At 39.6% G+C, this 26,914-nt stretch overlaps 2 pseudogenes; both read right to left on the reverse strand.

Annotated features, from left to right (window-relative positions):
- Positions 1 to 2,582: 2,582 nt before the first annotated feature.
- The window catches only part of LOC132439171 (cytochrome P450 2C18-like), a 59,390-nt pseudogene continuing 35,058 nt past the window's right edge, over positions 2,583 to 26,914 (reverse strand).
- LOC132439619 (cytochrome P450 2C9-like) lies at positions 20,405 to 24,805 on the reverse strand (annotated as a pseudogene).

Genomic DNA, 26,914 nt, shown 5'->3' on the forward strand with positions numbered 1-26,914 from the left:
GGCAGTGTGGTGTCTCTTTCATGTAACCATGTATCCTATTTCCTGTCTCAAGCCACACGAGATTTCTGAGGGCTCTCCTCTTGTTTGGGGGTTCCCATACCTCTGAGATTTGCAGGCCTTCTCCTCCAAGTGTGAGAAAACTGGCATCTGAAAACAGTCTTTTTTTTTTTTTTTCTGCCCCCCCATGTGGCAAATGGGACCTTAAGTTCCCTGAGCAGGGATTGAACCCGGGCCCTTGGCAGTGAGAGCTCGCAGTCCTAACCACTGGACCACCAGGCAATTCCCAACAGCCATGTTCTTACATTTCTTTGAAGATTGGTCCAAATCATCTTTCTCTGATGCTAATGTAAGATAGTTATGTTGTGATGAAATGTTTTCTTTACATCTGGCTGTTTGGGGACTTAGAGGAAATGAATGCTTTCCAAATAATAGATGGTGAGCTTTTTACCAGGCTGGTTTGCTGCCATCACAACCCCTCTCCTTTGTGAAGGGAAGCAAACTCAGGACCGTGGCCAGCAGTCCTAAACCTGCAGGTTGCTCAGGGAAGTGGCAAATGCATTCTCCTCCAGGAAGAGACCCGGAACCCTGGCCGTTAAGGGGCCTTGAGTCAGAGATCTTAGGTTACCGTAGGTCATCTTTTGGTGACCAACCACTAAAGGAGTCATTTGCTCAAACAGTAGCACCCCTGTTGCTCTAGAGACTGATTTGTTAAGAGAGACAGACAGGTCATTCCACCAGCCCTTCTTCCTCTGAAACAGCAAATCATCTACGCTTAAGTAGTATTCATCACCGCAGGCAATAGCTGATGTCCTTTACTGATGAAGGGACTAGCTTTCTAATAGTAAGGATTCTAGTTAGATGGTAGTGCTGGGATTTCACTTGGCAGATATCTGAAACTTGGACACACTGCAGACAGTTTAGACACGAGCAGTTCTAATCTATAAGACAAAAACTTCCAGGCAGAAAATTACTTCATGTTAAAGCTCTTGATTTTTCTTTCTATCTTTTCCTTCCTTCCTTCCTTTCTCTTTCTATTAATCCTTATTTTAAACTCTTTCTAAGTTTGTAAAAGGCAAGGTGGCTGAAACTTTGTAATTTGGGCAAATGAAGATAAAATGAAAGCTCTCTGAACCACAGCAAGTTTGATGCATTTACAAATACAGTAACAACTGTGACCTGGGTTTATTGACTGAGGGGGATGAATGGGTAATATACATTCTTAGAACTTTCTCCAGTCCCTTTCCTCAGATAATGTGCCAAATGTCCGATGCTTTTCTTGTTCAACGACAGTATTACTTCTTAGGAGTGGATCTTACGTACAGGGTGCCTCCCTTCCGGTGGAGGCCAGATACTGGGAGTGTCAAGTGACCACTATGGCTGTTTTCCGTGGCCTCCAAGGCTAATTTGTTTCCCGACAAAATGAAACAGGATGTCAGCATTACTGTCCTCAGTGCAAGTTGTGTCTTGTGGCTAAGAACTCCTCTTTTCCTCCAGCCTTTAGTTTACATTGATAGAGTTACTTCCTGCCAAGAGCAATTTAAGATTTGACCTATTTCTTGTCCTTCTTGCCTACCATGTTCATATGATTTTATTTCTTCTGTCACGATTACTCTAAAATGAAGACAAAATGGAAGAAATGTATTGGAATATCTCTGATCTGACTTGCATCATCCTTTAATTACTAAGCTTTTGGACAACTTCCTGGAGAGGAAAAACAGTCACAGACTTTGATGAAGTGATTCCCTCTGACTTGGAACGCTCTTCTTCCAGTTTTTTTCCCCCCCCCCGGTACGCAGGCCTCTCACTGTTGTGGCCTCTCCCGTTGCGGAGCACAGGCTCCGGACGCGCAGACTCAGCGGCCATGGCTAACGGGCCCAACCGCTCCGCAGCATGTGGGATCTTCCCGGACCGGGGCATGAACCCGTGTCCCCTGCATAGGCAGGCAGACTCTCAACCACTGCGCCACCAGGGAAGCCCCCAGTTCTTGATTTAGTAAACATCAGTGGTCTTTCAGGATGAAGCCCCAGCGTCCCTCCTCTAGACAGTCTTCTCTGCTGGCCCACCAGGCCTAGGATCTGTTGTGCTCCTGTATCCAGGGCACACCTCCTGGGCACACATCACATGAGACACTAACCATAGCCTCCTGAAAGGAATGAAGCCCCCATAAGAGCTATTCCTCTATCTGTATCAGCTTCGTCTACTCGGCCCTGAGCAGGGAGATAGTCCGCAAATGTCTGGTGAATGAATCTGTAAATGGATGCTTCATCATTGTCCAAAGAGGTACAATGAAAGCCACACATGTAATTTAAAACTTTCTAATAGCCACATGGAAAAAGAAAAAGGTAAAATCAATAAATCAATTTTAACAATATATTGTATTTAGTGCCATATACCCAAAGTGTTATCATTTTAATCTATGCCACTAGCCACGTGTCAAATTCTCAATAGGCATGTGTAGCTACTGGCTACCTTACTGGACCACACAACCTGCACCTACCTTAAAACAAGACATCTTGGATTTCTGCTTCGCTTCTAGATACCATGTTCTTTTCCCTTGTTCCCATGTGTCCACCAAATCTCTTCTAATTGCCTTGTACTCTGGCTTCTCAATTCTGCCCGTCCTCCAGCAGGACAGCTATTTTGAAAGCATCCCGATGATTTCTCCAGCCAAAACCTATGTTGACTTAAAGAAAAATGCACAACATGAGAATTGTGAGTTTGAGTTTGATTCGGGGTCTTACTGAGGACTCCCGCCCGGGAGACAGCCACTCTAGCTCTGAGGAACTGCTCTGAAGAGGTGGGCGAGGAGCCAGGATACACATGACTTTTTTTTGGCTGGGAAATACGTGTAGTCAGGCATGCATCTTGGTAAAAGATCACTGCTAATCACAAAGAACAGACGTCTCAAGTTAATGATTTTAGGTTTTTCTATGTATGGGAAGATGCAAGAATCTGGGTTCCTTGAAATTCTTCCTGAGATATGCATCTAATTATCTAGGGTCCTGTTTATCCAAAGCAGAGTGCCTCATCCTGTTTTTCATGAATTCACCTCAAGGTGCACTGTTGGTGGCTGACTTCAGTGGGCTGTGATTTAACCCACTTGTATAACTGGGTGATGACTGATGCTTGTGGTTCTTTGTTGTTCACTTCCCACTTTTGGTCATAAATTTGACCAAGGTTTGGGAGGGATTTCATGACCAATTTGTCCCATGGAACTGGGAAGACTCATTCCTAGGTCAGGTGAGGATTTCGTTGATAGGCTATTCGTGTGCTATTCTGAATTAGGCCTTGTTATCCTAAAAAGTCTCTGGATCATCTATCTTACTAGCTTATTATGATCCAGGAAGTGTTTCTCCCTTATTGCTTTTTCCCATATTTAGAGTTACACTATTACAATTAATTTTATGGAGAACTATATATACGTGACCAATTGCCTCAAGACATTTAGCCATCGTTAATATTGTCAGAGACCTGGTTACACATTGGGTAATACAAGAAACAACAATCTTATAAAATATGGTATGAATAATAGCATGAATAGCATTAGTACGGCTATAGTACAGCAATGAGAGACACAAAGCATAAACAGTTAAAAAACAACGAAGAACAAATTAGAACAATGATTAGTGTAACTGGTTGCAGTCTGGATCACAATACACCACCAAATCCAGAGGGAAGCCAGCTGAAAAAGCCAAATTCTGGATGGATCAGGTAGAGAGAAAAAGATAAATGCTTCATCTTTGTTTACATAGGTATACTTTAGTCAGGAGGAAGTAAAAAGAGGAAAGGAAGGAAGGGAGGGAGGGAGGAAGGAAGGAAGGAAAAGGAAAGGAAAGAAAGACAGGAAGAAAGAAAAGGAAAGAAAAGAAGGAAGGGAAAGAAAGAAAGAAGGAGAACAGGAAGGAAGGAAGAAAGAAAGAAAAGAAAGAGATTCCACCAAAGAAGAAAAACTTAAATTGATAATTAATTTTGCAACAGCAAAAATGGAAACTGGACCTCAATGGAAAGGTAGCTTTAATGTGCTAAAAGGATACAATAACAAACCTAAGAATTGTATACAAGCAAAAATATCTTTTGAAAGAAGTGAAAGCATTTACAGAAAAACAGCAACAGATTTGTCATTAGCATAATGAACTAAAGGGTAATAGTAAAAATATTTTTTAAGAAGAAGGGGGGAAATCCCAGATAAAAGAGTGGAGAAGCAGGAACAAAATTAAATATGTGGGTAACTCCAAATAAATAAAAAATGTATAAAACAGTGATAATATGTGATAGAATTTAAATATTTGTGTATATTATAGTCATAGTTAGCAGGTTTCCTCATATCTGGAAAACAAATATTAAAAGCCAGTACTATTTCAGACAAAAAGTCATAAAACTTATAAATCATATTCATCAGTTCATTCGGTCCCATGTAATTAATTCTTATTGATCTTGATCTCTTGTTAGAAGTTTATGAAGCCATCAGGTTTTCTGTTAGAATTCTGTAATTTCTTACCCAGTTCGGTGGTATGATCTAAAAGTTATCAGAAACCTGTTTCTAAAAAGTCCTTTCTATGAACCGTCTTGAAGATCTTCATTTTTGTAAAAGCATCAGAGTAATATAAATGTCAAAGACTTTAAATGGCATGGTTAAAGACCTGATTACAATGCAATTGACAAAGAAACTTGGTTATTTATGCAACATAGAACATCTTAAGTAAAATTATGACATAACATTATACCAGGACATATCCAATTTTAGGAATTTCACATAATTTCTAGAACATTTATAACATTTACCCATATAACCTAAGAAAGTTTATCATTACTCATTTGACAATGCTTCCCATGTAATTCAACATACCAAAAAAGCCTAATTAATCTCTCTCTTTGAGATGTTTCAGGGAACTTCTGAAGTATCCCAAATTTAGCTAGAGGTCAAAAGAACTTCATTTAGAATTTGATTTAGGGAAGTTTGTCAAAGATATCAGCAGATTTTAAAACACTTGGTCAGATAGGATAGTAGGTCACTATGAAACAATACTTATTTACTCAACCAATGAGACAAAAAGATTTCAAAGGCAAATACAGAAAGTTGCAACAGATTACTTAAAAGGTTAGAGAAACTTTACAATCTGTTATCAAAAGTTGATCAATATTCCAAGAAAACTTTGCCCTCTTAACAGAAAAACAAATCCTACTTTTACACCACCTTGCTTTTACTATTAAAACTCATTCACTTTTTCAGTCTTAGCCAGTCCTGACCACCCACAAAATTCCTTTCTAAAGATTTCTGTTTTTCTCACAAACCTTCTACAACTTTCTATTTCCATATTAGTTCATTCCTTATTTTCTTTTCCATTTAGAAATAACCAGGGACTTCCCTGGTGGTCCAGAGGTTAAGACTCTGCCCTCCCAATGCAGGGGGCCTGGGTTCGATCCCTGGTCAGGGAACTAGATCCTGCATGCATGCTGAAACTAAGAGACCACACGCCACAACTAAAGATTCTGAATGCCACAAGGAAGATCCAGCACACAGCAATGAAGATCTGGCATGCCGCAACGAAGACCCCGCTCAGCCAAAACAAAAAAAGAAAGAAAGAACCAGCTTCAGGGCAAACTCACTTTCTTTTCCCTTAACAAAATGTATTTCCATTCTTCGTATCCTTAAAAAAAAAAAAGTTCCTTGCATAAGATGTTTTCCTTATTAATTTTAGTAGTTTAAATTACATATACTAATCAGAATTGTTAACCTTGTAAACAAAGAATGTTGCCCACCATTCCAATTCTACAAAGATCAAGTCATTAGCTACTGCCGTTGCTGACCTACAAGTACACCCTGAAAGGAATTCGGGATTAAGCATTCTGTGTTTTGGATATATGGGACCCTAGTCAAGGTGCATATCTAAGGAAGAATTTTAAGGACCCCAGAGTCTTGCATTTTCCATATATAAGCACTAAAATCATGAACTCAATTTCTTTTTTTTATCAGCAGTAATTCTTTTTTTACAAAAATATATGTTTGACTACATGTATTTCCCAGCCAAAAACTTCATATATATATTGGCTCCTCTTTTACCTCTTTGGAGGGGTTCCTCAGAGCTATCTGAGAGGCTGTCTGCCAGGCTATAGTCTTCAGTAAGACACTCAATAATGCTCAGCTCATGGCTCTTACATTGTGAGGGTTTTTTTTTTTCAGTCAAAAACCTTTAAAAACCTTAATTTCTAGTGAAATCTAGAAAGAGGAAGGAAGAAGCAATTATGAACTATCTTTTACATTACCTTTCTGTAGAATGGTAAACATAAATGCTATTCATTATTTCTAAAAACTCATGCCCCTTCTCAGAAAATTTTTCAGTGCAGCATCAAACATATTTATTTTTTAAATAAATTTATCTATCTATCTATCTATCTATCTAGATATCTATCTTTGGCTGCGTTGGGTCTTTTGTTGTTGCTCATGGGCTTTCTCTAGTTGTGGCGAGCGAGGGCTACTCTTCATTGCGATGCGTGGGCTTTTCATTGTGGTGGCTTCTCTTGTTGCAGAGCACAGGCTCTAGGTGCGCAGGCTTCAGTAGTTGTGGCACACCGGCTCAGTAGTTGTGGCTCACGGGCTCTAGAGCACAGGCTCAGTAGCTGTGGCACACGGGCTTAGTTGCTCCGCGGCATGTGGGATCTTCCCGGACCAGGGCTCGAACCTGTAATCTCCACACCTGTAATGTGTGCGCTGAGTCATGGACTCCCCTTCCTTTATTCTATGGGGTCTTATTCCTTGCTTTGAGTCTGATACCAACATGATAAGGACGGAGCCTTCTTTCAAGAACTCATATAACGGGGCTTCCCTGGTGGTGCAGTGGTTGAGAGCTCGCCTGCCGATGCAGGGGACACGGGTTCGTGCCCCGATCCAGGAAGATCCCACATGCCGCGGAGCAGCTGGGCCCGTAAGCCATGGCCGCTGAGCCTGCACGTCCGGAGCCTGTGCTCCACAACTGGAGAGGCCACAACAGTGAGAGCCCCGCGTACCACAAAACAAAAACAAAAACAAAAACACAAAACAAAACACAGAAGGGATGATAAAAATGGAAAAAATTATCATTTTGCAACAATTCAGCTTAGGACCATCAATAAACGCTAACACTGTTGGGTGAACGCTTTGGGTGTAGGATATTCACAAGGTCTTAAAGTATCATGCCATAAATTTTTATTAATTATGTATTAGATAATGGAACCTCTGCAATGTAGACATCTGGGAGATACCACTTTATTTAGTGAGAAGGTTGACATAACCAATAATGGGGTAAGTGATATTATGTGCCCTCACCTCCCCAATGAGATTCAGTGGGACATGCATATTACCTATGTAGTTCTCTCACCAAAATCATAACTGGAATCTAATATCTAGAAAACAATCAAACATTTTACATGACTACTAGCCTGGACTCCAAAAAGATAAATGTACTGAAAAGAAATAAAGAAACAAAGAGAACTGTTCTTGATTACAGGAGACCAAAGGGAAAAGATAACCAAATGATATGCTTGTTCCTTCACTGGAGACTGAATTGCAAAGAGAAAAGCCTATAAAAGATATTCTAGGAAAGTTGGAAAAATTTAAATATAGGTTGTGTATTAGACGATATTGTATCAACAGTAACTCCTGAGCACAAATATTATTACTGTTATGAATGAGAAAATCTTTGTTCTTGGGACATACATATGATGAACTGAGGGACAGACAGATTTCAACACACTTTCATACACACACATTTAAAATATATACATTTTTGAAAGTTATTTAGATTTAAATTTTTTAAAGATCTTTTTTGATGTGGACAATTTTTAAAGTCTTTATTGAATTTGTTACAATATTGCTTCTGTTTTATGTTTTGGATTTTTGGCTGTGAGGCATGTGGGATCTTAGCTCCCCAACCAGGGACTGAACCTGCATCCCCTGCACGGAAAGGTGACGTCTTAACCACTGGACCGCCAGGGAAGTCCCTAGATTTACATTTTTTAAAATACAAAACTGGGGGAAAATTCCATCCCCTAATTCTATCAGATAAAAGGTATAATTTTGTTTTAAAAATTATTCCCTTATATATATATATATATTTAATTTTATTTTTTTATACAGCAGGTTCTTATTAGTTATCCATATTATACATATTAGTGTATACATGTCAATCCCAATCTCCCAATTCATCCCCCCCACCCCTCCCACCCCCCGCTTTCCCGCCTTGGTGTCCATACGTTTGTTCTTTACAACTGTGTCTCTATTTCTGCCGGTTCATCTGTACCATTTTTCTAGATTCCACATATATGTGTTAATATACGATATTTGTTTTTCTCTTTCTGACTTACTTCACTCTGTATGACAGTCTCTAGGTCCATCCACGTCTCTGCAAATGACCCAATTTCGTTCCTTTTTATGGCTGAGTAATGTTCCATTGTATATATGTACCACATCTTCATTATCCGTTAGTCTGTCAACACGCATTTAGGTTGCTTCCATGACCTGGCTATTGCAAACAGTGCTGCAATGAACACTGGGGTGCATGTGTCTTTTTGAATTACGGTTTTCTCTAGGTATATGCCCAGTAGTGGGATTGCTGGGTCATATGGTAATTCTATTTTTAGTTTTTTAAGGAACCTCCATACTGTTCTCCATAGTGGCTGTATCAATTTACATTCCCACCAACAGTGCAAGAGGGTTCCCTTTTCTCCACACCCTCTCCACCATTTGTTGTTTGTAGATTTTCTGATGATGCTCATTCTAACTGGTATGAGGTGATACCTCATTGTAGTTTTGATTTGCATTTCTGTAATAATTAGTGATGTTGAGAAGCTTTTCATGTGTCTCTTGGCCATCTGTGTGTCTTCCTTGGAGAAATGTCCATTTAGATCTTCTGCCCATTTTTAATTGGGTTGTTTGTTTTTTTAATATTGAGCTGCATCAGATGTTTATATACTTTGGAGATTAATCCTTTGTTGATTCGTTTGTAAATATTTTCTCCCATCCTGAGGATTGTCTTTTCATCTTGTTTATAGTTTCCTTTGCTGTGCAAAAGCTTTTAAGTTTCATTAGGTCCCATTTGTTTATTTTTGTTTTTATTTCCATTAGTCTAGGAGGTGGGTCAAAAAACATCTTGCTGTGATTTATGTCAAAGAGTGTTCTTCCTAGGTTTTCCTCTAAGAGTTTTATAGTGTCCAGCCTTACATTTGGTCTTTAATCCATTTTGAGTTTATTTTTTGTATGGTGTCAGGGAGTGTTCTAATTTCATTCTTTTACATGTAGCTGTCCAGTTTTCCCAGCACCACTTACTGAAGAGACTGTCTTTTCTCCGTTGTAGATCCTTGCCTCCTTTGTCATAGATTAGTTGACCATAGGTGCATGGGTTTATCTCTGGGCATTCTATACTGTTCCATTGATCTATTTTTCTGTTTTTGTGCCAGTACCATACTGTCTTGATTACTGTAGCTTTGTAGTATAGTCTGAAGTCTGGAAACCTGATTCCTCCAGCTCCGTTTTTCTTTCTCAAGATTGCTTTGGCTATTTGGGGTCTTTTGTGTCTCCATACAAACTGTAAAATTTCTTGTTCTAGTTCTGTGAAAAATGACATTGGTAATTTGATAGGGATTGCATTGAATCTGTAGGTTGAGTTGGGTAGTATAGTCATTTTCAGTGTTGATTCTTCCAATCCAAGAACATGGTATATCTTTCCATCTGTTTGCATCATCTTTGATTTCTTTCATCAGAGTCATAGTTTTCTGCATACAGGTCTTTTGCTTCCTTAGGTAGGTTTATTCCTAGGTATTTTGTTCTTTTTGTTGCAATGGTAAATGGGAGTGTTTCCTTAATTTCTCTTTCTGAATTTTCGTTGTTGGTGTATAGGAATGCAAGATATTTCTGTGCATTAATTTTGTATCCTGCTACTTTACTAATTCATTGATTAGCTCTAGTAGTTTTCTGGTAGCATCTTTAGGATTCTCTATGTATAGTATCATCTCACCTGCAAACAGTGACAGCTTTACTTCTTCTTTTCCAATTTGGATTTCTTTTATTTCTTTTCCTTCTCTGATTGCTGCGGCCAAACTTCCAAAACTATGTTGAATAATAGTGATGAGTGTGGGCACCCCTAAGGGACTTATGGGACATCAACAAGTGGATCAATATACACATTATGGGAAAAGAGAGAAAGCTTATTTGAAGAAATAATGGCAAAAACTTCCCGTATCTGGGTGAAAATTTATCACTCAGGTTCTATAAGGCCAACACACTCTAACTAGGATGAACTAAAGAAATCCACTCTGAGATACATTATACTCAAATTGTCAAAATCAAAGACAAGGAGAGAATTTTGGTAGCAGCAAAACAAGTGACTTGTCACATACAAAAGAACAATCATAAGACTAACAATAGTCTTCTAAGCAAAACCACTGCAGGCCAGGAAGCAATGGGGGACTTCCCTGGTGGCGCAGTGGTTAAGACTCCACGCTCCCAATGCAGGAGGCCCAGGTTCGATCCCTGGTCAGGGAACTAGATCCTATGTGCATGCCGCAACTAAGAGTTCACATGCCACAACTAAGGAGCCTGTGAGCCACGACCAAGGAGCCCACCTGCAGCAACTAAGACCTGGTGCAACCAAATAAATAAATATTAAAAAAAAAGAAAGCAATGGGATGATATATTCAAAATGCAGAAAGAAAAAAGCTGCCAACAAGGAATACTGTATCTGGCAAAACACTTCGTTAAAAACAAAAGACAAATAAACACTTTCCCAAATATACAAAAGCTGAGGGAATTAATTGCCACTAGACATGTCTTATAAGAAAAGCTAAAAGAATTCCATAACATTGAAACAACAGAACACTGAGCAGCAACAGAAAAGCATATGAAAGTATAAAGGTAGCTGACATAGGTAAATATATAGACAAATCCAGAATACTGTCACAATGTAGAGGTGGTGAATAAACCACTATTACTTCTAGTATAGAAGTTAAAAGACAAAATCGACAAAACTTTAGCTAGACTAACTAAGAAGAAAAGAGAGAAGATGCAATAAATAAAATAAGAAGTCAAGAAGAGATGTTAAAGCCAATACCAGTGAAATACAAAAAAAAAAGAAGAGGCTACTATGAACAATTATCTACCAACAAATTGGATAATCTACAAGAAATGAATACATTTCTAGAAACGCACAACCTGTTAGGATTGATTCATGAAGAAATAGAAAATCTGACTAACCAATAATGATAAGGTTGTCAAATCAGTAATAAAAAATCCTAACAACAAAAAAAAGTCCAGAATCAGATGGTTTCACTGGTGATTCTACAAACACTTAAGGATCGGCAAGCATTGCCAATCCTTCTCAAAATCTTTTGAACTTACATAAATCAATAAATGTGATTCACTACATTAAAAGAATGAAGAGTAAAACTCATATGATCATCTCAATAGATGCAGAAAAAAACATCTGACAAAATTCGAAATTCTTTCATGATAAAAGCACTTCTATAGTACTTTACTCAACACAGTAAAAGCCATATACGACAAGCCCACAGCTAACATCATACTCACAGTTGAACAGTTGGAAGCTTTTACCCTAAGATCAGAAACAATATGATTGGGCTTCCCTGGAGGCACAGTGGATAAGATTCTGCCTGCCAATGCAGGGGACACAGGGATCCCTGGTCTGGGAAGATCCCACATGCCGCAGTGCAACTAAGCTTGTGCGCCACAACCGCTGAACCTGCGCTCTAGAGCCCGTGAGCCACAACTACTGAAGCCCGCGCGCCTAGAACCCGTGCTCCACAAGACAATCCACTGCAATGAGAGGCTTGCGCACCGCAATGAAGAGTAGCTCCCGCTCGCCACAACTAGAGAAAGCCCATGTGCATCAACAAAGACCCAATGCAGCCAAAAATAAATAAATAAATAAATAAAAATTTTTAAAAATTAAAAAAAAAGAAACAATATGATTGTGCCCACTCTTATCACTCCTATTAAACATAGTACTGGAAGTCCTAGCCAGAGCAATCACACAAGAAAAATAAATAAAAGGTATCCAAAGGAAAAGAAAAAAGTCTGTTTGCACATGCACAAAACCCTAAAGACTCAACTAAAAATTGATAGAACTAATCAATGAACTCAGTAAAGGTGCAGGATACAAAAATCAATATACAAGAATCATCTGTGTTTCTATAGACTATCAACAAGCTCTATGGAAAAAATTAAGGAAATTAATCCCATTTTAAACAGCAACAAAAACAATAGAATACTTAGGAATAAATTTAACCAAGGAAGGAAAAGCTCAAGACGATGTGGTAGATATATACAATGGAATACTACTCAGCCGTAAAAAATAGAACGAAATAATGCCATTTGCAGCAACATGGATGCAACTAGAGATTTTCATACTAAGTGAAGTAAGTCAGAAAGAGAAAGACAAATATCATATGATATCACTTATATGGGGAATCTGAAATATGGTACAAATGAACCTATCTACAAAACAGAAACAGATTCAAAGACATAGAGAACAGACTTGTGGTTGCCAAGGGGGAGGGAGTGAGGGAGAGGGATGGACTGGGAGTTTGGGGTTGGTAGATGCAAACTATTACATTTAGAATGGATAAACAACAAGGTCCTAACGTATAGCACAGGGAACTATACTGAATATCCTGTGGTAAACCATAATGGAAAAAAATATTAAAAAAGAATGCAAAAGAAAAACAAGAGAAAGCTCTGTACAATGTTCTTTCACAAGACATTGATGAAATAAAGAAGGCACAAATAAATGGAAAGATACATACTGTTTACAGATCAATCTTAGTATTGTTAATATGTCCTTATTACCCAAAGACATCTATAGATTCAATACAATTTCCACCAAAATTCTAACGGCATTTTTTAAAGAAATATAAAAAACAATCCTAATATTTATATGGACGACCCCAAATACCCAAAGAAGTCCTGAGAATGAAGAAAGAAGCTGAATGTATTAAATTTTCTGTCTTCAAATTATATCACAAAGCTAAAAAAGAAAGTCAACACAGTAGTATACTGGCATAAAAACAGACATATAGACCAATGAACAGAACTGAAAGCCCAGAAATAAACCCACACATATACTATCAACTAATATTTGACAAAGGAGTCAAGAATACTCATTGGGGAAAGGATAGTCTCTTCAATAAGTGGTGTTGGGAAAACTGGACGTCCAAAAGTAAAAGAATGAAACAGGACCCCTATCTTACAGCACTCAGAAACGTCAACTCTAAGTGGATTAGAGACTTAAATGTATGACCTGAAACAATAAAACTCCAAGAAGAAAACTCAGGGAAAAGACTTCTTGACATTGGTCTTGGCAATGATTTTTTTTTTTAATATAACAAAAGCACAAGCAATAAAAGCAAAAATAAACAAGGGGACTATATCAAACTAAAAAGCTTTTCTGCAAGCAAGACAAAATGATCAACAAAATGAAATGGCAACCTACAAACGGAGAGGAAATGTTTGCAAATCATATATCTGATAAGAGGTTAATATCAAAAATATTTATTTAAAGAAACCATTACAACTTAATAGGAAAAAATAATCTGGTTAAAAACAGGCAGAGGAACTGAACAGACATTTTTCCAAAGACATACAGATGGCCAACATGTACATTAAAAAAAGTGCTCAAAATCACTAATCATCAGGGAAATGCAAATCAAAACCACAATGAGACATCACCTCACACCTGTTAGAATGACTGTCATCAAAAAGTAAAAAGATAACAAATGTTGGATAGGATGTGGAGAAAAAAGAACACTTGTGCACTGTTGGTGTGAATGTAAACTGGTGTGAATGTAAACAGCCAATTTGTAACACAGTATGGAGGTGCCTCCACATATTAAAAATAGAACTACCGTATTATCCAGGATTCCTACTTCTGGGTATATATCTGAAGGAAATGAAAACTGGATATCAAAGAGATTCCTGTGCTCTCACGTTTACTGCAGCATTATTCACAATATCCAACATGTGGAAACAACCTATCTGTCCATAACATGATGGAAGAAATTTTCACATACTGAGGTATGGAGAAGTCATTCTGGCTTATACATGATATGGCTTAGATTTTATGCTGTCTAGAACAGCCTGTTTTGTGGCCTTAAACATGCATTGTACATCTGCTTTAACCATTAAAGAAGAGAATGCATTTATAAATTAAAATGGAGTAACTGTGGTTCAGGCATTCAAAATGGGGCTGGCTGGGTGGCCATGGTGGACGTGGTTTCAGACACATTCCTGCATTACTGAGAACATGAATTTTCCGAAGTGTATCAGACTCAAGGACACCACCAACCATTCTCTACAAAATATCTGCTGACAGCTGCCACCTGCAACCTTATGGTCTCAAGGTCTCCCTTGTAACTGTGCAACCATTTCAGACCCAAACCAATACCTCCTTAACAAGAATCCCTACTTCTTGTCACCTTCAATTATAGTTCTTGACAAACAACCCACGTATTTTGTGGGTTTTGCCTTTATAAATCTCCCCCATTTTGTAGTCCGGCAGAACTCAATTCAAGTGCTTCTTGAATCTGTGTCTCCCAGGCTGTAATTCTCAGTTTGGCTCAAATAAAATCATTTTCTATTCCTATTATTATTTCCACTGACAAACAGATGAATGTTTTTCACTTATATCCATTTGATTCATGAACAATATGGGAGTTAGGGGCATGGACCCCCTGCACAGGCAAAAATCCATGCATAACTTTACAGCCAGTCTTCCATATCCACAATTTCACATCTGATGATTCAACCAACCACAGAACGTGTAGTACTGTACTACATATTTATTTTTTTAAATCCGCATATAAGTGGACCTACACATTTCAAACCCATGCTGTTCAAGGGTCAAATATATACACACACACAATGGAATATTACTCAGCCATGAGAAGGGAGGGAATCCTTGCATTTGCAATGACATGGATGGCTCTTGAGGGCATTAGGCTGAGTGAAATGCGTCACATAGAAAAAGACAAATACCAACCATATGATTTAACTTAAATGTGGAATCTAAAAAAGCCAAACTCAAAGAAACAAAGAGTAGAAGGGTGGTTTCCAGGGGCTGGCGAGTGTGGGAAATGGGGAGATGTTGGTCAAAGAGTACAAACTTCCAGTTAGATTATGAATAAATTCTGGGGAGCTAATGTGCAGAACTGTGATTTCAGTTAACATTACTGTATAATATACCTGCAAGTTGCTAAGGGAGTAGATCTTAAATGTTTCCCAAAGAAATGGTAATTATGTAGTCTGATGGAGCTGTTAGACAATGCTATGATGGTAATCATATTGCAATATCTGAGCATGTCAAATCAATAAGTTGTATATCTTATACTAACACAATGTTGTATACCAACTGTATCTCAGTAAAGCTGAGGGGGAAATATTGAGTGTAAATCACATCCTTTCAAGAAAGTCGATTTTTTTTTTTTAACCTGGATATGTAGGTGTAGTTACAGCTACAGTGCAGGGAAAATGTGTGCTCCAGCAGAAAACTATACTATACGTCACCCCTGTGCTTTATCTGACTGTGATTTTATTGGAGATGTCTGTAATAATTTGTAAATTATCAATACCTAATAGCAGTACAAAATAATTCTTGCCTATAGACATACAAGCTCTGTTCCGTCCAGTAGAGGTTCAATTGACTTTCCCAGCTAGTTCTGTCTTCATTTGCACATTCATGTCAACATTCCTCTACTCTAAGTAAGTCTGTACTTTTTTACCCTTCTCCCTTGAACAGATAGTAACACCTTATTACAACAGGTTGTAACGGATTTCCTCATTAACGAATTAAATAATATCTTTATCTTGTGTTCACTTAAAAAAAGAAGAAATAAAAATGATCAACAGGTACATGAAAAGATGGTCAACATCACTAATCATCATGTTTTGTACTGGTCTCAGCCTATCAATAACCAACAGTGTGGCTGGACCAGACCTTGTGATTCTTATTATGATTGCAAGAAGTCCTTCAGCAAAAACCATGAGGAAACTTTGAAAAATAGAACTTTATTACCTACAAGACCTGGGAATTGCAGGCACACCTGGGAACACAGTGTGAGGTTGTGAGTGGGGTGAGAGAGAGACTCACACAGGGCCTGGGGTTCTGCTCTCACTGGGGTAAAGTGCGGGGGCATAGGGTTTCAATGGCTCACTACTGGTGAATTTAGAACATAAAGAGTGGGAACACAAAGCACTAGAAGAGACAAAAACAAGTAGCCCAAATGGTCAGTAACTGAAATCAACCGAGAACAAACGAGACTCAGTAGGGGGAGCTCTTCATCTAGTCCCGTGGCTGGCATATGTTTATTTGATAGCCTTCTTTGAAGGGGACGCTGCTTTGAAATGGATGCCTTAAGCAATCATAGCCTACATCAGGTACTTGCATTACAAAAAAAGAAAAAAAAAAACTGTCTGGGTTTAAACTACACATTAGAAAATTCAAATCAAAAGCAAAGAGTTATCACCTCACATCTGCTGGGATGGCCATTATCAAAAAAAAAAAAAAGAAAGAAAGAAAGGGAGGAAGGAGGGAGGGAGGAAGAGTGGAAGGAAGAAAATAACAAGTGTTGATGAGGGAGTTGAGAAACTGAACCCTTGTATATAGTTGACAGAATGTTAAATGATTTACTATGAAAAGCAGTATGGAGGTTCCTCAAACAATAAAAAGAGAATTACTATATTACCCAGCAATATCCTTCTGAGTTTTTATCCAAAACAGCTGAATCAGATCTCAAAGAGATATCTGCATTCCCTTGTTGACAATAGCCAAGAGATGGAAACAACCTAAATGTCCATCAACGATTACGGATAAAGAAATGTGGGAGGAGACTGGCAAAGATGGCAGAGAAGGAAGACCCTGAGCTCACCTCCCCTCATGGGCATACCAAAATTACATCTATTCACGGAACAACCACTGATGAAAAAGACCAGAACCTACCACAAAGGATCGTCAAGAACTAAATATATAAAGGAACCACAAAGAGATGGGTAGGAGGGGTGGAGTCACGGTATAGTGAAATACCATATCCCCACGTAGGTGACCCCCCTAACGGGAGAATAATTACAATTGCAGAGGTTCTCCCCAGGGAGTGAGGTGTCTGAGCCCCACACTGGGCTCCCAGGCCCGATGGTCCTGCAACAGGAAGATGCGCCTCCAGAACATCTGGCTTTGAAGGCCAGCGGACTTACTTTCAGTAGTCCCAGGGGGCTGAGGGAAATAGAGACTCCACTCATAAAGGCACACACAGAATCTCACATGCTCTGGGACCCAGGGTAGAAACAGTAACTTGAAAGGAGCCTGGGTCAGAAATACCCGCTGATACTGGAGAGTCTCCCAGAGAGGCAGGAGGCAACTGGAGCTCACCCTGGGGGCATAAACATTGGCAGCAGCCATTCTGGAGAGCTCATTCTGCCACATGGACACTGGTGCTGTCAAGTGCCATTCTGGAATCCTCCCTCTGCCCAACAGTCTGCAGGCACCAGTACTTGCCTAAGGCCAAGGAGCTAAGCGGGTGGGGACACAGCCTCACCCACCAGCAGAGAGGCTGCCCTAAGATCCTCTGACCTCACAGCCACCCCTGCACACAGCCCTGCCCACCAGAGGACTGGAACCCAGCTCCAAACAGCACTGCACAGGCACAGACCCAGGACCTCCAGGGCCCTGAGCCAGAGAACCAAGGACTCAGCTCAAAACACCCACTGGTCAGGCGCCAGTCCCAGAATCCCCAGCTCTGCCCACCAGCAAGCCTGCTCTCGCCTCAGGACCCACCAGCAGGTAGGTGAGAACCCCAGGAGAATGACAGCCCCACAGCATGCAGACCCAGTCCACATAGCAGTAGGCTAGCCCTGGGACCAGCTGGGCCCCTGCCTTGTCAACCAGTAAGCCTGCCCTAGCCTTGGGACCAGCCTCATGTACCATGAGCGGACACCAGTCACAGGACCACCACAGGCCCGCAATCTGCAAATCCAGCCCAACCATTAGCAGGCCAGCACCAACCGAGACCTACTGGACCTCAGACCTGCCCACCAGTTAGCCTACGCTAGGTCCAGCACCAGCCTCACCCAGCAGAGGGCAGACGCCCAGCCCCAGAACAATGATAGTCCTGCAGACTGCACACCCAACCCACCCATCAAAAGGCCAGCATGTGCCCTGGGACTCGCTGGGCCCCAGCCCTGACAAACAGCCGGCCAACACAAGCTTCTGGACACCCCAGAACCCACAGCCTGCTCTGTCAGGAACCAGCCCCACCTATCAGTGGTCCCATACCAGCTGTGGGAATAACCTGACTAGGGCCAACCAAGCCTACCAGGTTGCCTACAGTACTCAGCCCACCACAACAGAAGGACCAACACAGCCCACATAGGGGGAAATCCTGAGGAATACAGCTCCAATGATGAGAGGGGAGTGTGCTGCTGGGACACACTGGACATCTCCCACAAAAGGCCATTTCTCCAAGGTCAGGAACTATAACCAACCTAGCAGATACATAGAAATAAAAACAGCAAGTTAGAAAAAATGAGGTGACAGAAGAACATGTTCCAAATGATGGAAAAAGATAAAACCACAGAAGAAGAACTAAGTGCAGTAGAGATATGTAATCTACTCAAGAAAGAGTTCAGGGTAATGATTGTTAAGATGATCAAAGAACTTGGGAGAAGAATGGATACACAGAGCAAGAAGTTAGTAGTTTTTAACAAAGAGTTGGAAAATATAAAGAACAACCAAACAGAGATGAAGAATATAATAAATGACATGAAAAATACACTAGAAAGAATCAAGAATAGACTAAATGAAAGAGAGGAATGGATCAGTGAGGTGGAAGACAAAGTAGCAGAAATCACTGACAATGAACAGAAAAAAGAAAAAAGAATGAAAAGAAATGAAGACAGTTTAAGAGATCTCTGACACCAACAATCATACTAACACTCACATTGTAGCAGTTCCAGAAGAAGAGAGAGATAAAGGGGCAGAGAACATATTTGAAGACATGATAGCTGAAAACTTCCCTAACCTGGGATCAGTAACAGACATCCAAGTCCAGGAAGCACAGAGTCCTGAACAGGTCAACCCAAAGAGGAACAAACCAAGATACATTGTAATTAAAATGTCAAAAATTAAACATAAAAAGAGAAGATTAAAAGCAGCAAGGGAAAAGTAACAAGTTACACACAAGGGAACTCCCAGAACACTATTAGTTGACTTTTCAACAGAAACTGCAGGTAAGAAGAAAGCGGCATGATAAATTTAAAGTTAAAAAGAAAAAAAGTGATGAAGAGAAAAAACTGACGGGCTTCCCTGGTGGCACAGTGGTTGAGAGTCCGCCTGCCGATGCAGGGGACGCGGGTTTGTGCCCCAGTCTGGGAAGATCCCACATGCCGCAGAGCGGCTGGGCCCGTGAGCCATGGCCGCTGAGCCTGCGCGTCCAGAGCCTGTGCTCTGCAACGGGAGAGGCCACAACAGTGAGAGGCCCGCATACCGCAAAAAAAAAAAAAAAAAAAAAAAAAAGAAAAGTAAAAAGAAAAAACTGACAACCAAGAATACTCTACCCAGCAAGGCTCTCATTCAGATTTGATAAAGACATCAGAAATTTTACAGACAAGCAAAAGCTAAAGGACTTCAGCACCACCAAACCAGTTTACAAGAAATGTTAAAGAGACTTCTCTAAGGGAAAAGGAAAGGCCACAGCTAGAAACAGGAAAATTACAATGGAAAAAGCTCAGTGGTAAAGGTAAATATACAGTAAAGGTATTTTTAAAATAGTGCTGCATTTACAGAGAAATCATAATTGAGACGAAATGCAATAAGATACACCTAAATGATTAAAACCCTTAGATGTCATTACTATTTGCCAGAATTGTAGGCCTGGGCCCTGGAAGTAACTCTCAGACATCTCTGTGAGGTTGAAAATATAAATATAGTCCAATTAAGTGAACACACGTGTCACTTGTTTCATGCTGCACAAGGGTCATTCCCACCCTGTTCAATTAACAAGTATTCCCTGGTGAAATGCTCTGGAATAGATAACCCACATTAATGCTACAGGAAAAACATTGTTCTCGAACTCTTTCAGGAAATGACTTTAAACTATTCTTTGTGATTTCTGAATTGAACACAAAATTCAGGATAGAGTATGATTAAAACACATTTATACCCACACTGTGTGCCCCCTCATTGGTGTACACACACAACAAGCATAGATACACAAAAGTTCCCTTGGCTGTCTGTGTTCCACATCCTCCCTCTTCCATCTGAGGGGTGACAACCATGACCCCTATGAAAGATGTGGCCACCCCTGTAATGTTTCCAAGGACGTCACTGGAGAAGAGAGCCAACTGTTAAGGTCAGAGTGACAGAGCATAGCATCACCCACTGTTGGTTCTTCTCAACTCCTCCACAAGGCAGTGGGCTTCCTCTTGAACTCGGTCCTCAATGCTCCTCTTCCCCATCCCGAAATTCCGCAGGGTAATGAGGGAGAAGCGCCGGGTCTCCTCCCATATTTTCCCATTGTTGAACATGATTCCTACCGGGAGGGGAAACAGAAACTAGGGGGGAGGTGCTAGGGAAGGAGGAGTGAGCTGACACTTGGCAGCCTTTCAGGTGAACCAAGCTCTGCTGGGGGCTCTTCATATTCCTGTTTGTATCCTCTCCACCCCCACCCATTATCAATGCTGAACATGTGCACATGCACACCTACCATGTCCCTTAGTAGCTCTTTCAAGCATTGGGACACTGCCTCTTCTAGAAAACTCCTCTCCCAGATCAATCAGCCTCCTTCACTGCTTCATATCCATGCAAGACCACCGTTGGCTTCATTCCAAAATACACAGTGAACACAGGGCCATAGACTTTTGAGAGTTGGGAATGGACATACATGTAAGAGCAAAAGTCAATATATTGTGCCTGACGTGGAATATATTATCATCCTACTATTATGTTTTTATTCTGCCACATGGAGCCTAAAATATTTCTGTATTTATTACATAAATATTATGGTGATTGTTATAGCTACCACTTATAGCTACCACTGATGTGTCAGGCAATGGCCCGAGTAGTTGGTACACAGATTACAATTAATCCTCGTATCAGCACCTTCAGCAGGTTTATTTGCCCCACTTATAAATAAGGAAACTGAGGTTAAGGAATTCTGTTCCATTTCCAGCATCCCAGGGCTACTATATAGAGGATTCAGATTTGAAGCTCTTCGTATTCACCCTCTGATCCTTGAGAATTGTACCGATCCTCAATGCCCACCTCTGGACCAACAGCCAGCTGACTGCTTCAGAATCACCTGTAGAGCAGTCATTAGAATTCTGATTCTGTAGCCCTATGATGAATACTAGAATCTATATTATAAAAAATAAATGCAAATAATTTCAATGCCCAGCCTAGTTTGAGATCTGCTGGTATTACTAACACAGAAAGAAAGCAGGCATCATACAGGCAGTGCCAGGACGTGCAGCATCTCGTGGAAGAAGAGTATCTTCCATCCTGCAGCATTCATAGGCTACAGACAGCAGCTCCCTGCAGAATCCAAATGAACACCATTACCATCAGTTGGACCCTGACTGATGACTACTTTCTTTCATTCACTCATGCTGGTCCTGATCCCAAGCTACTTCCTTAACATCAGGCACAATGCCCTTCTTCAGAAAAGTTCTCTTTTCATGGCCATCTGAACAAAACACACAGCTTATATAGTATATGACTTCTGGAAGAAAATTTCGAATCACAAAACACTTCACCTACCACTTACCTTCAGTGCCAAATCATAGCAAATGGCTGTGAAACAAAGAAGGGAAGAAACACTACAAGCTTTTGACACTTTATTATTTTGATTCTACCATACAAACACCTAAATGTTTCTCTACTCACAAAACACATTACTTTGCTCATCTATTTATGACAATGACAGGCCTGAAAAGGCAAGAAAAAGGTCAAAATTTATAGGAAGTAATTTACCTCACGCTGACCTGTTTTGACAGTGTGCCCATGACAATATGTATTAGTTTCATCATTGGGATTAACTTACTTACCGTTTACAAGACAGTGAAGAAGCATAAAACCTACTTACATTGGTTAAGGATTTGCTGATGTCCTTAACATCTAATATCTAAGGATATTTCCAGGAATTGGGAGAGGAGTGGGGGCCAGGAGGGAGCTGCCCTTTCCCAGAGCTCTGTTTCCAGAGTGACAGGAGAAGCAGACAGGAGAGACAGAGCACAGCCGGATCCACAGAAACCTTCTCTTCTTACTCAGACAGCTGGGAGCCTGAAATCTAAAGCTTTTATAACAGTCCCTGCTAATTCAGCTTGTGCCTCTCTGATAGAAACAGACCAATCAAGTACAGCCACTTTGCACTCCCATTCTGAGTAGACCTTGCCCCACTGATAAAAATAAACTTCTGGTCTTGTTTTCTCTGTGTCCAAGGACACTCTGGAGATTCTGGTTTAACTGTACTGGGACTGGGTCGAGGTATTGATAATTTTTTTTAAAAGGGGAGAGGGGAGTCCCACTGCGCAGCCAGGATTGAGAACCATTGAAATAAATAATTTGAGGCCGAAAAAAGGCTTATAACTCTGGATTCAAACAATGACCAGTTGGGGATTTATGACTCTGAGGCCAATCGGTATATTCTATGCCTTTTTTTATTTTGTTTTTTTTAAGAAACAAAATAAAATGACACAGGATGGGAGAGACCACTACAATACTGATAAATGAACAAAAAATTTATATCCTGAATGTAGAAAAAATTCCTATGAATCCATTAAAAAAAAGAAAACATAAATATAGGAATAAAAAAACCCTGAACATCTTCATGATGCAGGAAATCCAAATGGTCAACAAACCAAATGATCAACAAAAAATCAAAATGTACTTATTACTTTTTTTTCTTTGAATTTTATTTTATACAGCAGGTTCTTATTACTTATCCATTTTATACATATTAGTGTATATATGTCAATCCCAATCTCCCAATTCATCACACCACCACCCCACCCCTCCCCCACTTCCCCCCTTAGTGTCCATACGTTTGTTCTCTACATCTGTGTCTCAATTTCTGTCCTGCAAACTGGTTCATCTGTACCATTTTTCTAGGTTCCACATATATGCGTTAATATACGATATTTGTTTTTCTCTGACTTACTTCACTCTGTATGACAGTCTCTAGATTCATCCACGTCTCTACAAATGACCCAGTTTCATTCCTTTTTATGGCTGAGTAATATTCCATTGTATATATGTGCCATATCTTCTTTATCCATTCATCTGTTGATGGACACTTAGGTTGCTTCCATGTCCTGGCTATTGTAAACAGTGCTGCAATGAACATTGGGGTGCATGTGTCTTTTTGAATTATGGTTTTCTCTGGGTATATGCCCAGTAGTGGGATTGCTGGGTCATATGGTAATACTATATTTAGTTTTTTAAGGAACCTCCATACAGTCCTCAAAAGTGATTCTATCAATTTACATTCCCACCAACAGTGCAAGAGGGTTCCTTTTTCTCCACACCCTCTCCAGCATTTGTTATTTGTAGATTTTCTGATAATGCCTATTCTAACTGGTGTGAGGTGATACCTCATTGTATTTTTGATTTGCATTTCTCTAATAATTAGTGATGTTGAGCAGCTTTTCATGTGCTTCTTGGCCATCTGGTTTTTTTTTGTTTTTTTTTTTTGCAGTACGCGGGCCTCTCACTGTTGTGGAGCACAGGCTCAGCGGCCATGGTTCACGGGCCTAGCCACTCCGTGGCATGTGGGATCTTCACACGAACCCGTGTCCCCTGCCTCGGCAGGCGGACTCTCAACCACTGCGCCACCAGGGAAGCCCTGTATGTCTTCTTTGGAGAAATGTCTATTTAGGTCTTCTGCCCATTTTTTTACTGGATTTTTTTTTTTAATATTCAGCTGCATGAGCTGTTTATATATTTTGGAGATTAATCCTTTGTCCGTTGATTTGTTTGCAAATATTTTCTCCCATTCTGAAGGTTGCCTTTTCGTCTTGTTTGTAGTTTGCTTTGCAAAAGCTTTTAAGTTTCATTAGGTTCCATTTGTTTATTTTTGTTTTTATTTCCATGACTCTAGGAGGTGGATCAAAAAAGATCTTGCTGTGATTTATGTCAAAGAGTGTTCTTCCTATGTTTTCCTCTAAGAGTTTTATAGTGTCTGGTCTTACATTTAGGTCTCTAATCCATTTTGAGTTTATTTTTGTGTATGGTGTTAGGAAGTGTTCTAATTTCATTCTTTTACATGCAGCTGTCCAGTTTTCCCAGCACCACTTACTGAAGAGACTGTCTTTTCTCCATTGTATATTCTTGCCTCCTTTGTCATAGATTAGTTGACCATAGGTGCGTGAGTTTATCTCTGGGCTTTCTATCCTGTTCCACTGATCTATATTTGTTTTTGTGCCAGTACCATATTGTCTTGATTACTATAGCTTTGTAGTATAGTCTGAAGTCAGGGAGTCTGATTCCTCCAGTTCCGTTTTACCCCCAAGACTGCTTTGGCTATTCGGGGTCTTATGTGTTTCCATACAAATTTTAAGATTTTTTATTTTGTTTTTTAATGTTTATCTCTTAATGTTATATCTAACACTAGGACACTTTGTCCTTAAAAATGAAAGGTTTTTAAAAATTTTAATGTACTGTATTAATATTACATTTGCCTATACATAATATAGTTAATGATGACATATTTAAGATCCTTTAAAAATCAGAATGGAATAACTATGGTTCAGACACCTAAAATGAAGCCACATACTCATTGTGGATGTGTTTAGACATGTTCCTGCAACACTGAGAACTTGAATTCCCAACTATGTCAAACTCAAGGACTCCATCAGCCATTTTCAAAACAATATATGCTAACAGGTGCTTGCTACAATTTTGTATGTTCAAAGTTCCCCTCCCCCTTCACAACTATCTAACCATTTCGAACCCCAATCAATTCTTGCTTACAAGCATCCTTACATATTGTCATCTACAATTCTAATTCTTGACAAAAAGTTATGTGCCCTTGTGGTTTTCTGCCTTTATAAATTTCCCCATTTTAGTCTGGAAGAACACAATTTAAGTGCTTCTTGGATCTGTGTCTCCTGGGCTATAGTCCTAACAAACCCCCAATAAACACCACTTGATTTCAACCAGATCTACATTCTTGGAATTCATGGTTAACACTAACTTAATTCAAACATCTTGAATGACCAAAGATAAAGTAATTACATAAGTAAATGTACATGACTCTTTCCTTGAAACTCCACATCTACCCCACCAAAATAAACATTGGAAGGTAGAGACTGTAATTTTGTATTTTTCAAATGAGTGAAAGGAAGATTCTGGGTAAACAGAAATGTCCAGTGTCACATAGCTCATAATTAATAAAACCAGGATTTAAACTGAGATTTTCTGATGCCCACTGTGATGCACTCTCATATATACCACACCTGCCTCAAGAACGATTTTAGAAAAACAAAACCAAACCCCAAAAATGTTACTCTGAATACACACCCAACTGATTGTTCACAAAATAACAGGCTTCACAATAAATAGATGTCCCTGAACTCCAAGGAAAAAGGGTCACAGATTCTCAGCCCCAGAGTGGGCATCATTAAGTTCCAACCAATTCCAGAAAGGTGTCTTTTTCCCTAAGTACCTAAGGAAATTAATTTTTAATACCTGCTGAGAAAGCCATGAAGTAGTCACTCTTCTTAAAGTTGCCACTCTCATCCAGGAAGTGGACTGGGTCAAACACCTCTGGGTTGGGGAGTTCTTTGTCATTATGTAGCACAGAACTCAGCAATGTTACTATAGTCGTGCCCTGGAATGAAAGATGAAGATAAATGAATTATAAAGAGGTCGTGGAGCGGTAGAAATGTTACAAGTCATTTAGTCCCATTTTTTGATCTAGACATGAGGAGTCCCAGGTCCAAAGAAGGGCAGCGGCAATTCCAGACAGACAAAGTAATAAACAGGGATGAGTTTAAGACCAGTGGCAGTGATGTTACTAAAGTGGCCTTCAATAGCATTTGAAGTACTGTGTACTTGGTTACTTGGGTGCTAGATCTCTGAATCCCCTTTACTTATCACAACGTTTGGACACTGCTGTCTGTATCCCACCCTTGACTCTATTTCATCATTTCAGCTTTCTTACATCTCATTTGTGGATCATAGTTTAAAATGGAAGCCTCTGAGAGCTCTTGAAAAGTCAGATGTATTTGGAATCTGTTTATAGGGTTTTTTAAAATAGAGGTCTGATCTGATCAAAAATGGCATCTGGCAAATCCATACAGAGACAGATTAGTGGCTGTCGGGGGCTGTAAGGAGTGAGGAATGGGCAATGACTGCTTAACGGGTGGTGGATTTCCTTTTGCAGTGATGAAAATGTTCTGGAACTAGATAGTAGCTATGGTTGCACAACACTGTGAATGTACTAAATTTCACTGAATTGTACACTTTAAAATAGCTAAAATGGTCATTTTTATGTTATACTTATTTTACCACAGTAAGAAAGAAAATTTTCCCAAGAGGAAAAGTGACTTCTTAGATAATATCAACAAGTACACTAACAACTACTGAGCATTTATCTTTGGGATGAAATTTGTTTCTCTTAATTTTAAAATGTGGGGGAACACTTCGTTATGGATGAATTCTAGATTAAAAAAACCAGAGATGATAAAATTAGAAAAATTCTCATTTTTCAACAATTCAAGTAAAGATCATCAATTAATGCTAAAACTGTTGGATGAATGATTTGGGAAACAGTATATTCACAAGGTCTTAAAGTACCATGCCATAGATTTTTAATTAATTACCTATGAAAACAGAACCTCAGCAATGGAGAGATATGGCAGATTTCTCCTTAATAAGTGATCACC

Source organism: Delphinus delphis, chromosome 16, assembly GCF_949987515.2.
Source record: "Delphinus delphis chromosome 16, mDelDel1.2, whole genome shotgun sequence".
In the NCBI taxonomy this organism is placed as follows: Eukaryota; Metazoa; Chordata; class Mammalia; order Artiodactyla; family Delphinidae; genus Delphinus; species Delphinus delphis.